Source organism: Lactuca virosa, chromosome 8 (genome assembly GCF_052849685.1).
Source record: "Lactuca virosa cultivar CGN04683 chromosome 8, Lactuca_virosa_CGN04683_v6, whole genome shotgun sequence".
NCBI classification, from domain to species: domain Eukaryota; kingdom Viridiplantae; phylum Streptophyta; class Magnoliopsida; order Asterales; family Asteraceae; genus Lactuca; species Lactuca virosa.
Genome location: NC_136433.1, coordinates 285,131,096 through 285,143,497, shown reverse-complemented (window position 1 = coordinate 285,143,497; position 12,402 = coordinate 285,131,096). Strand labels below are relative to the sequence as shown.

The 12,402-nt window shown below is 32.5% G+C and overlaps 1 long non-coding RNA gene and 1 pseudogene across 2 annotated transcripts; both read left to right on the top strand.

Annotated features, from left to right (window-relative positions):
• The first annotated feature begins 457 nt into the window (after window positions 1–457).
• LOC145133278 (prohibitin-1, mitochondrial-like) lies at window positions 458–3,688 on the top strand (annotated as a pseudogene). The gene is made up of 5 exons (XR_013718519.1): window positions 458–638; window positions 861–977; window positions 1,058–1,228; window positions 2,115–2,327; window positions 3,308–3,688. The product of XR_013718519.1 is annotated as a prohibitin-1, mitochondrial-like (transcript).
• Window positions 3,689–5,763: 2,075 nt separating this feature from the next.
• LOC145128344 (uncharacterized) lies at window positions 5,764–6,770 on the top strand. Its single transcript, XR_013716827.1, has 3 exons — window positions 5,764–6,255; window positions 6,365–6,484; window positions 6,634–6,770. It is a non-coding gene; the product is annotated as an uncharacterized LOC145128344 (long non-coding RNA).
• The last annotated feature ends 5,632 nt before the right edge of the window (window positions 6,771–12,402 follow it).

The window sequence follows — 12,402 nt, the reverse complement described above, 5'->3', positions numbered from 1 at the left end:
ATGTGTCGGTTGCTCTCAAAGTTTGAGATCAGTTGATTCTATTTCAGGAATTGTTGATTACATTTTTCTATCAAGTTTTTCAACTCGTGATTTTAGCTTATGAGTTCGTGATCAGTTTAAACTCTGAACACACATTATATATTAGTATTTGCATTGTTGGTGATTCAAGCAAGTTTTTGATGCGCCCGAGACCTGTAAATCGTCCTTCTAAGTGCAAAAATTACTGGAGCACATGTAATCTCATAACTTGTTGTATTGTTCAGCTTATTGCAAACTGCCTGGTTAGTTTTAGAGGTTAAACCTATTGCATTTCAGATTAACCACATGTATTATTTGGCGAATTAAACACCAGCACCTTTCAGTTTATAGCATTTGAGATCATGTGTTATGTAGTTACCAATATACTTTTGTTAGTGGACTGATGTGTTGTTGTATCTTGGACTTTAATGGCAGCAGGGAAAATGAATCTCAACAATATGAAGTTACCCAAGATGCCTAATGGTGGTGCAGGTTCTGCATTGCTAAAGTTTGGAGCTGTTATTGGTATTGGATTGTATGCAGCTGGGAACAGTTTGTATAATGTTGAAGGAGGGCATCGTGCAATTGTCTTCAACCGTATTGTTGGTGTCAAAGACAAGGTTTTTTTTTCCACATAATTCTCTTATTCTGCTTGTTTATGTTTTTATCTCCTTAACAAAGTTATTTTGCTTCTTGTATGTGTATCTTTTAGCCACTAATTACCACCTTGTAATCCTTATCCTATCATTGCATATGCCAATATATGAAAATTTGTGGCTTCATATCTTAATAATTTCAATTGCTACTAAATGGCTAAAATTAGTTACATGTTTGATAAATAGGTTTACCCAGAAGGGACCCACATCATGATCCCTTGGTTTGAAAGGCCAGTCATATATGATGTTCGTGCATGACCTCATCTTGTAGAAAGCACTTCTGGTAGCCGTGATCTTCAAATGGTATCTCTCTTTCTCTCTCTTTAATTTTTTTTAAAAATATTATGGATTTAGTTTGGATGACATATGTTGGTTTTTTAAAGGTGAAAATAGGGCTTAGGGTTCTTACAAGACCTGTTGCTGATGAATTACCTTCTGTGTATCGAAGTCTTGGTGAGAATTACAATGAGAGAGTCCTCCCTTCAATCATTCATGAAACTTTGAAAGCTGTTGTGGCTCAATATAATGCTAGCCAGCTCATCACCCACAGAGAGGTATTAACTATTAATATTATTTCCAACTTATTTTAGGCCATTTATTTAATGGAAAATAGCACAAAAGTCATTAAGTTTACATCAAAATTCTAATTTGACATTTTTTTTTGTCTCAAATTCGATACTTTGTTTTTCAATTTGTTACAATTCTGACCACTTGACCGGTCAACCTGGTTGTCTGCTGACGTGACATGATGATGTGTCAGTTTTGATGACGTGACATGCTCGCATGACATGCTGACGTGTCAAAATTGAAAAAAATGTTACAAAAGACACTATTTTGACACTAAGTTTTAATTTTTTTTTTTTTTGCAATTATGACACTAAGTTTTCATCTTTTTCAATTTTCGTAAAATATGGTTATAATATAACTAATACATATTTATACATAACATTATGCTTTGAACGAAAAAAAACCTTGTATTTATACAAAAATGTTGTTTTTAAATGAAAAAAATGTATTTATACGGTTTCAAATGTAAAAAAAAAAAAATTATACGGTTTCAAATGGAAAATGGTCAACATTGAACAAAATTGGAAACAATGATGTTCGATTTGTAACAAAAAAATATAATGTCAAATTTGAAAAAAAAAATAAAAATAAAACTCAGTGTCAAAATTGAAAAAAGTCAAAACTTGATGTCTTTTATGAAAATTTTCAAATTTGACACGCCAGCATGCCACGTTAGAAGGAAACCGGTTTGACCAGTCAAGTGGTCAAAATTGTAACAAATTGGAAAACACAGTGTCAATTTTGAGACAAAAAAACGCAGTGTCAAATTTGAATTTTGGTGTAAACTAAGTGACTTTTGTGCTATTTTCCCTTTATTTAATCCTATATATAGATAAAAACAAATAAAAAATGTTGTTTGTTGTTGTGGTATAGGCTGTTAGTAGGGAAATACGGAAAATACTAACAGAAAGAGCAGCCAATTTCAACATTGCACTTGATGACGTGTCAATAACAAGTCTTACTTTTGGGAGAGAGTTTACAGCTGCAATTGAAGCAAAACAAGTGGCTGCACAGGAGGCTGAGAGGGCTAAGTTTGTGGTGGAAAAGGCTGAGCAAGATAAGAGAAGTGCAATCATCAGAGCTCAGGTAATAAATAATAAACACTCCATTTACTATTATATTATTAATTATTATATTATTAATCACAATTCTAAAATAAAACAAAAAAAATACCATTCAAGAACACAAAAAAAAAGGTTAATTGGTTTGATCAATACAGAAAATTGTTAATTGGCTAAATCGATAAAAAGGTGATCAATTCAGAATACCATTTACTTTATGTATTCCACTTATTTTTAATTGCAAACAAGTCGATTGACTGTATTTTATTATATCATTGAATAAAACCTAATTTATTACAAGCATTAACTCATGCAGCTAACATGTATGTTAATGTTAGTTGACCTTTGAAATCTCAAATGAGTTGTTTTTTTGACTTCAAGTTTGAAAAGCATTTTCTATTGGTTATAGAAAAGTCAAATCTCTATTTATGTAATGATTATTATAATAAATAGTTAGGTGATTAAATAAAATGATGAAATATCGCAAAAATTAAAATGATGAAACGTATATTATGCGTTTTTGTATTTTTTAAGAGTATCAAAACTCGATAAAATGGTGAAAATAGGTTTTTTTCTTGTATTTCGCACCTATATTTAAACATCTAGAAGGAAATTGGAGATGAGCACTAAGAAGAATCTTTCGATCTGAAACGGAAACTAAAAAGTGAAGGTTGACTTTCAAAAGTCCAACGTGGGATCTTGGCATTGACATTTAGCTTATCTGCTCAACTAAGGATATATTTTCCTTTTTTTTTTTTTAAATTCATTTACATTGTCTGGATAAAATGTTGTATGGACAAATAATAGTTTAAAAATATATAGGAAAATCAGTCACATACGCAAATTTCTAGTAAATAGTTAGGACTTAATTTGTACACTTCGGATTTACTCAGGTTCGATGCTTCCATGAAAAAAAGTCAAATGTCTATATATTTATTAATTAAAAAAAAGTACACCTAACCTAACACATGGGTTTACTTTGTTGCATTTATGTAATATTAATAGGGAGAAGCAAAAAGTGCCCAACTGATTGGTCAAGCGATTGCCAACAATCCAGCATTTATAACACTCAGAAAAATCGAAGCTGCTAGAGAAATAGCAACAACAATGGCTAATTCATCCAACAAAGTCCTTTTAAACGCTGATAATCTTTTGCTAAATCTTCAAGAAATGAGCCTCGAAAAGAAATAATTAACACTCGTTTTCAAAACGAGAAATGATTTTGTAATGGAAGTGGGGTGACTACTAAAAAGCATAAAAACTTGTGGGTGCTATTAGATCTTCAAGATTTTGGATATTTTTCTATATTAACAACCTCTTTGGTCATGTCTTTATTGGGTGTTTTTTTTCCCTCTCTCGTTATGCGCAACAAAGAAGCTTCTATTGTGGGGATAAACTTGTAATTTTGTTTTCATCCAAAAAACATTTTAAATAGATAAATATAAATATTCAATCACCGGATATAAAAATAAAGGTTTGTGTATTGGAGGATGTTTATAAAGATAGCTTTTAATGATGTGACAAAGTAAATATGTTTTAGAAGAGGCCAACAAATTGTAAGTGGTCTTAAAAAGTATAAATCTTTATCTTAAAAATGGTTTCAGAACCAAGTATTGGTCTATTATATGGTTTTAAATGGTTTCAGAACCCAATGAATTATTATAAAAAAATAATTTTTAAGGGTAATATAGTCTTTTTATATGGTCAATCAGATGCAACATCAAACAACAAGTTTCGGTAAAAAATTTATTCTAACCCAATCAGCTTCTAACCCAGTCAGTTTTAACATAGTTAACAACTATCAAACGACCCTTTAGTTTGATATGAAACGAAATGTGGTTTGCGTATTTGTTAAAGTAATCGAAAAGTAAGTTATGTGATATAACAAAAATACCATGTTATTGTTTATTTTTTTTACAACTTATTATTGTTGATAATGTAATTGATAAAACTTCAATTAAATTAGAGATTCATTTGTTAATATCTTATCCATTAAAACCTATGTTTTTTTTCCTTGAATTTGCATATAATATATTTTATTGCTTGAATTTGCATATAATATATACAATAAAATGATAGCTTTGCAAAAGGAAATTATGTAATTCCATTTGATAAAAATAATTAAAAAAATATACTCCTTTAAGGTTAAGTCTAGAAGCGTAGACAGATTTAAAGAGTTGAAAGAAAAAAGGAAAACATGTGTGTATGTTTGTGTGTGTGCGTGGGGTGTGAGAGAGATGATGATATTTGTTTTGATTAAATAAATCATAGCTAAAATAAAAATGATGCGAAATGACATTTTTATCTTTTTAAAGGATTCAACTTACTTTGATTTTGTTGAATAAACGCAATTTTTAACGTAACCTACCTTCCACTTCTTTCAAATTCTTTAAAAATCCACAAACTAAACACACATTTAAGGGCTTTTTGGTATGCCCTTTACTGGGTTTGTCTGTCTTTGTTAGATTTAGATTATTTGATACCACTTTGATTTGGTCCTGATTTCTATGATATATCTTTTACTTGGTCAGATTCATGCGTAGTGTCTAACTCAATTAGACTCAATCAACAACTAGTGTTTAACAAAATAAATTTTGATATTTTAAAAGCAAAAATGAATTTGGAGAAGTAAAATATAAAATGTATGGAATGTGACATAGGATATCTTGTAGTTGTGTGTGGGGACTATATCATTTGGTAGATTAATAGTGTTCTTGATTTTGTGAAAGTATTGTACTATTGTTTGTTCAAATTATTTGGGCTTCCTTGTATTTACAGATTTCTCCGGTCCTCCTCCTTGGCTCCTTATATGATGTCACATGTTGCATGCATGAGATAATATAATTTTTATTTCGTGCATGATATAATAGTTCAGCTATTTAAGACTAGTCAGCTCACTTAACATAATGCCACAACCTGTTTAAATATAGGGATGAAATACACAATATCTCAATTTCTACTCATGTTTGGGTTCTTGGTTTAAGATTAGATAATTTCACAATGATAGAACAAATCAAAACTAGGATTCCCAAACTATAAAATAATTCATCTGACTTGAATAAAACAACTACAAACTTGATTAATACTCAATTGCAACGCCCTTATAAAGTTATAGTTATTATGTTTTTTTTTATTCTTTGAAATGCTTCAGAAATGCAATACTTAATGTTATAATATTTCAATATCAAATTATGCTTTTACTCTTAAATAGTTGTTCACAGTCACAATTTTATTTATTACTTACTTTGTTGATATAAACAATAATTTTCTAAAATATTTATTAAATTATAATTTTTTTTTAGCTTGGATCACAAATAAAGATTAGGAGTTGAAGTAAACGTATTTGTTAAGAATTAATGGATACAAAAAAAAAAGTTCAAAATTAATTTCGAAGAGATGATCCATTATTATACATATTAAAAGGAGCGTTGACTTATGAACAATAGCAAAGATCGAGCCGGACTTCAATACCAAGTGGTTGGTTTGGAGCCTGGTGATTTTCATCGGCTTCTTGGCTTCGCTGCTACGTGTTCTTCTTCCACTTTCATGTGGGTGCTGACAATACAACTCTTTTTACGTATTTTCGCCATGTCTTTTTTAATTGTTTTCTGCTTTAGGGTTTGTTTGTTATATTGTTTTCGTAAACTCTATTTTGCATGATTGTGTTGTAATTGTATTTGATTTTGTTTAGGTTTTAGATTTTCTACTTCGAAATTCATGTGATTACTCTGTATATTGTTGGGCTTCTTTTTGTTTGTTGTGCTCCTCCGAAAATCAGACCTGTTTTGGCAAGGAGATTGGGTTGTATTTTCCTCTTGTGTTGTTCACATGTACGAGTTTCATGAACGACACCTTCATAAAATTTCTCTTCTGTATTCATCCTTTGGCGATGAAGACCTATCCTCCATAAACCAACAATTCCTTCATCGTTTGAGTGTAATAACGAATCTAAGGTATGTTTTATTGTCTAAAAGCTGGAATTTGTTGAACTTCTAACAGCTGGAATTTGTTGAACTGCAAAACAATTAGGAAGAAGCCTGATTAACATTTTTTTTGATTCAGGTGAACGAATGCAAGTTTGGCGTATCTGATGCTTTGATCTTCCTAGATTCTTATAACACCTTTGAGATTAAAGAAAATGAAATAAGAACGCACAGTGTCTGCGTGTGGAACAAGGCTTTGGTAAATTTATTTTCCGCTTTGTTTGGGTATTTAATTAGTTCTCTGTATTGTTCATTAGAGTTTTGAATTTGCAATATAAGGTAGCAATCGCATATGCAAAGCCTCCATAAATAGGATCATTTTTGACAAACTTTTCACTATTTTTCCAGCTATGCTCGTACACGGGTGTGAGTTTCGTTAACCAAAGGAAAACAAGAATAAGAGCATATATATAAAAAAAACTTTGTCGGAATATCCGTGTTTCGCTAGAGAAGATGATCGGAGGCTCACTAGAGCTGCAAGGTGTTGGAAATAGTGTCCAAGGTCGTTAACCATTTTGGTAATATTTTTAATAATGGAAATGTGCTTTTGGGTTAGCCTCATAATCAAAATAGCATAAGGAAATTACGATATATTAGTTGTTAATTTATTAAGAAATTAATAAATTAATTATAAATTATTCTGATAAATAATTAAAAGACTTTAATTAATTAAAGGACTTGAATATTAATTAATCTAAGAGATTAATTGGAATATTCCAGAAGCTCCTAGATACATAGGGGTGGACGATTTTAGAGGCTCCATAGATAGGGATATGACAAGTTTGAATCAAATAAGGATTAATCATAGAGTTTGAATCCTTTTTGGTTTTATCTGCAACCTATAAATAGACTGCTAAGGGTAAACCCTAGAACTACTTCATTCTTCCCATAAATCATCCATACTCTCTTTCTTTCTTTCTTTCTTTCTTTCTTTCTTTCTCTCTCCCTCTCTCTCTCTCTCAATATAAGAATTCTTAACCTATCTCGTAAGGGTTAGAGAATTTCCTATAAACCCTAGTTTAGGGTTTCATCCTTTTTGCTTTTGGTGTTGTGGGTCTGACTTCATTAGAGGGGTGCTATTTTAGATCCTTCATCCATAGCAACGAGCTGGTAGTTACGAGATCAAAATAAATCAATAAAGATGTTAGTAGTTCTTTCTTTTGTAGATTTTTAATGTATATTGCTATAACTAGTAAAACCTAGATTCTAAGATGCATGTTCACTTAGGTAAATCTCTTGATTGTTTCCCTACCTTTAAATGGTGTACTTGATGCTAATAATCCCCAACAGTGGTATCATAGCATAATTGGTTTTTGTTTGCACTTACGTCCCTCACCGACTTTTTATATTTTGAGAGTGGAGTTACCGAAAGGGTTCGATTGGATTTTGTTTAAAGATTAAAAGTATTAATCAAGTAATAAAACTAAATTCTCATTATATATATATATATATATATATATATATATATATATATATATATATATATATATATATATATATATATATATATATATATATATATATATATATATATATATATATATCAAAACGTGGGTCATGTGCTACCAAAAAAATACATATTTTATTTATATTCTGATGATGGAGCGTGTGTGGTTAACCAACACATCAACGTGAGAATCATTTTACGTCGAGGATCAAGTTTGCATGGTTGATTCACCATCTGTTTAATGGTTCGTGATATTTCTATCATTAAATTTGAGTTGAGCAAAATCTAGATTAACATGCCATTGAATGTCAATTAATCTCAAATGATATAGGAGTTTCAAAAGTTTGAAACTTACAAGTTGCATTGCCCACTTAAATAGTTTTATTGTGGGTTTATGACATCCCTTTACACATAGCGAAGCAAAATATGGATCCTAGCCTTATTAATATTTCATTTAGGGTTAAAAATTATTTCAAGGATAAATTCAAACTAACTAAACTTCTTTCATCCTGTAGATGACGAACGACAATAATAATGCTCTTCCTCCTCCTCCATATCCCCCCATCTTTCAACTCGAACTTATATCTCATCTCGATCGTACATAAGGGGAAACTCACCAGTTAAAACTATTTAGACTGGATTCGCATTTTAAGGATTTCCTTGAGGTACAAGGGCAAAGAGTATAGCCTCGATGAGGGAATTTTGTGTTTGCACACGTTCAAAAGATGAAGTCGTACATTGACAGACTAGGGAATTTGGGCGTCGAACTTCCAAAAGAGTTAGCCATTGACATGGTCTTGAGAGAAAAGCTATAATACGAACAATCTCGACAAGACACACATGGGGCTTCATGGCATGTTGAAAACTGCCGAAGCTAGTTTGGATAAGACCAAAAGCTCCAACCCTACTGATCCTGTCTTCGCCATTGGGCATGGTGGTACTAATAAGAAGAAGATGTTTTCTCATGTTAAGGGTAAAACTAAGGTTGGAGCATCCAATAAAGGTCTTGAGAGAAAAGCCGACTCTGAGATAGTGCTTAATACTGACCTAAAGGAAGTCGTTTGATTTTACTACCAAGAGAAAGGTCATTGGAGATGTAGCTGCCCAAAGTACATTGAAGACGTGGAGAAGAACAAAACCAAGGGTGTTGGCATGTCAGGTATTTTCATGATAGAACTTTATAGTAGGTCAACTTCTAATTCTTAGGTTCTTGATACAAGATGTGGTACTCATATTTTCTCGGATATGCAGGGACTAATAGAAAGTAGAAGACTAAAGCATGGGGAGTTGAACCTGATCATGGGTAACCGAGGAACTGCAACCGTTACAAGGATCGGGGAATAGAAGCTCGTGTTGAATAATGAAGTGTCTTTCAGTTTATCTAATTGTTGCTACTCACCATATATGGCACACAACATTATTTCATTTAATGCATTGTACAAAGATGGATTTCGTTTTTCTTTTGATAATGAAAATGGTGATATTTTAGTTTATAAAAATGGTTCTTTTATTTTTAAAGCTAGTCCTTGTAATGTCATTTCTGAAAGTGTTGTTTGTGTAGGCAATACTAATATTCTAATGTTAAATGTTGGTTTCTCTACTTTTAACGTGGTGGACAAATCGTGCTTGTAGCATTGTCGTCTTGGGCATGTGAATACAAAACGCAGTGCTAAGCTCCAAAAGGATGGGATCTTAGTATCATTTGACCTAGAGTCGAATGATGTATGCGAGTCTGGCTTACTTGGCAAGATGAAAAAAGCACATTTTACAGGAAACTTTGAATGTGGTAAGGATTTGTTGGACCTAATCCACATTGATGTATGTGGAGCGTTCAAATCCACTACAAGGCATGGTGAACAATACTTTGTGACTTTACTGATGATTTTAGTAGATATGACTATATCTACTTAATGAAGCATAATTCAAACTTTTAAAGTGTTCAAAGAGTTCTAAAAGGAAGTTGAAAACCAACTAGGCAAAAAGATCAAGATGCTCTGATCCGATTAGGGGTGGAGAATACTTGAGTCTTGAGTTCATCGATCATTTAAAGGATTGTAGGATTGTCTCACAATTTATCCTCCTAGAACACCACAAATGAATGGTGTTCCTGAGAGAAGAAATCGAACGCTACTTGATATGGTTCGATATATGATGACTCGAGCTGCACTTCCAATAAATTTTTCGAGTTACGATCTATAAACAGTCGCTAATATATTAAACATCCTACCAACTAATAATATTGCTAAAACACCATCTGAAATGTGGAATGGGAAACCTCCAAGCTTTGCACATTTGAAAAACCGGGGTTGCAATTTTTTTGTGCGTCGTGAGGCGAACGATAAACTAGAACCTATATCGAAAAAGTGTTACTTTGTGGGCTATGCTCAAAAGTATTTTGGATATCTTTTCTACAATGCTTATGATAATAAAGTTTTTGTTTCTCGAAGAGGCTTCTTCCTCGAGAGGGAGCTCATGTATAAAGAAGCTAGTAGGAGCTTGATTGATCTTGAAGAGATTCAAGAGTCGAACGAAAAAGGACCCGTAGTTGAATTGGCACTCAACCCGAGGTTGATCAACCTATTAAGCAAACTGACATAATTCCAACTCCTCCCCTTCTCATATCCAATATAGTTTGTCTCCCTTCTGAGTTTTATTGCTTCCATATAAAAACTGAAGGAGATGTATTTATCAGTTGTGACAATCGTCAAAATTGTCACCTGTGATCGATCGTAAATGTGTAAAACATCAAATGTAATAGGCTAAGATTGTAAAATTTGTCAAATTATAATGAAAATACAAAATTACATATTTCAATATATAATAAAAATCAACCGAATCGCCCGAAAACTATAAATATAGGCACACAAAAAGTTGTATTATTTTATATAAATAGTAACATATGCCGAAAGTACATGTCTCCATTGTTTTGGTCAAAAATCGATCTGGGAGATATCAACCAAATTGTATGAGAGGCTGTGGTGTTATGGCTAATTTGTATATGGAATTGAGATCAAAATGACACAAGTGATATACAAGGAAAGCCCTTGTCCTTTCTAGGATATCCAACATAAAACCGTGGGAGGTGATAATGATCACCTGCCTTGTTTGATTTTATTAATCGGAAAGAAAGTTACAGAAGTAAGCTTGAGAGTACGAGTATAGATGATTTAGTGAGTCTAATTTGTCTAAGTTTTGTGATTTTTACAAGTGTATATATAGCCTAGGTTGAATAACTATAAGTACGATATTCCTAGGATCCTGTTGAACAAGTATTTGCATGTTGCCTTGACTTGGTATTTTCGGGTCTTAGGATTGAATGAAATGATTATTCAGAGTTGATGAGTCTTTTTTTGACTAATTTTGCAAACGTGAAGAATAAGAATGGAATATATCTGTTAATTTCGTTAGGAAAGAAGAATAATGGTGATGGTCAGGATCCTGATGTATGCTACGAGATCCTGAGACTCCTTTAAGATCCAAAATTTTGGATAGGTTTGAGGATCTTGACCCCTAACAATTTCCCCCAAATTATACCTACAAAATAATTGAATTAATTTCAAGTATTTAAAGTGTATAATTTAATCAAATTGAAATAAAGAATTTGAAATTCAAACTCTAAAGGATAGAATTGTATCCGTTCAAAAAATATGATTAAGTTGTCAAATCATTTCTCTCTCCTCTATGATCTGCATAAATAGGGGTTAGTGGTTATCGGTCTTCTCTTACTTCTTCTAGCTCTCTTTAAAGTGTTACCGACTATCTTGAAGGTAAATTTCTTGCTCATTTCTTCTCATTTTCCTTGTTTGTTGATCATGGGCAAAAAGCCACTTCGTTCTTGCTCGAGCATCCTTGATTCTCCCGACGAGGACTTCGTTGATCAAAAGATCCTGTCTTACGAAGAGACTTTCTCTTTTGATGATAACAACATCGAATCCTTGAAATCGATCGGGGCTTTTCCTGCCGACGTTATTTTTAAGACTTTTGATGCTAAGGCCCAAACTGACTTCGTTTCTCCTACTTGGGTTTGTTTTCCTGAATATCCTTTCTCCTTGGGCTTGATATACCCCTTCTCTGGCATTATCTATGAGTTCTTCGAAGTTACACACATTTCTTATATCTAGGCTATGTCTGTGGTTTGGAGGATCTTGTCTTGGATTGATCGACCGAATCAATCTAAGGATCTAGACATGGGCTTGTCTGAGTTGGCCCTTTTTTATGACCTTTAAACCTCTGAAAAGAAAAATATTTCTTTGTGAACCGCGAATCCATCCCCGGAGGTGATCTCCTGCCAAGAAATTGGGTTAAAAGGGTAGGATTTTATTTTATTATGATAAGGATCCATATTTCTTTTTTTGTTTTGATTTGATGCAACTTTCAAGTTCGAGGAACTCATCCCTGCTAGTAAAGATACTAAGGAGAAGATTAAGAGTTTTCTTGCTTTACCTGAGATTGAAAATCTTTCAAGTTCGAACACTCTAGCTTCCAAGAAGGTTCTTCCACCACTGCTCCGATGTCTACTAGTAAGGATCCTTCTTTTTACCTGTTTCAATTTGAGGATCTTGAATTAATGAGGATCCTTCGTAATTTTTCAGGATCCAAGGCTACACGTTCCAACACTCATTTCTCCCTCACGAAACTTGATGAGTCCATGTCCAACGGTCATCTCGTGG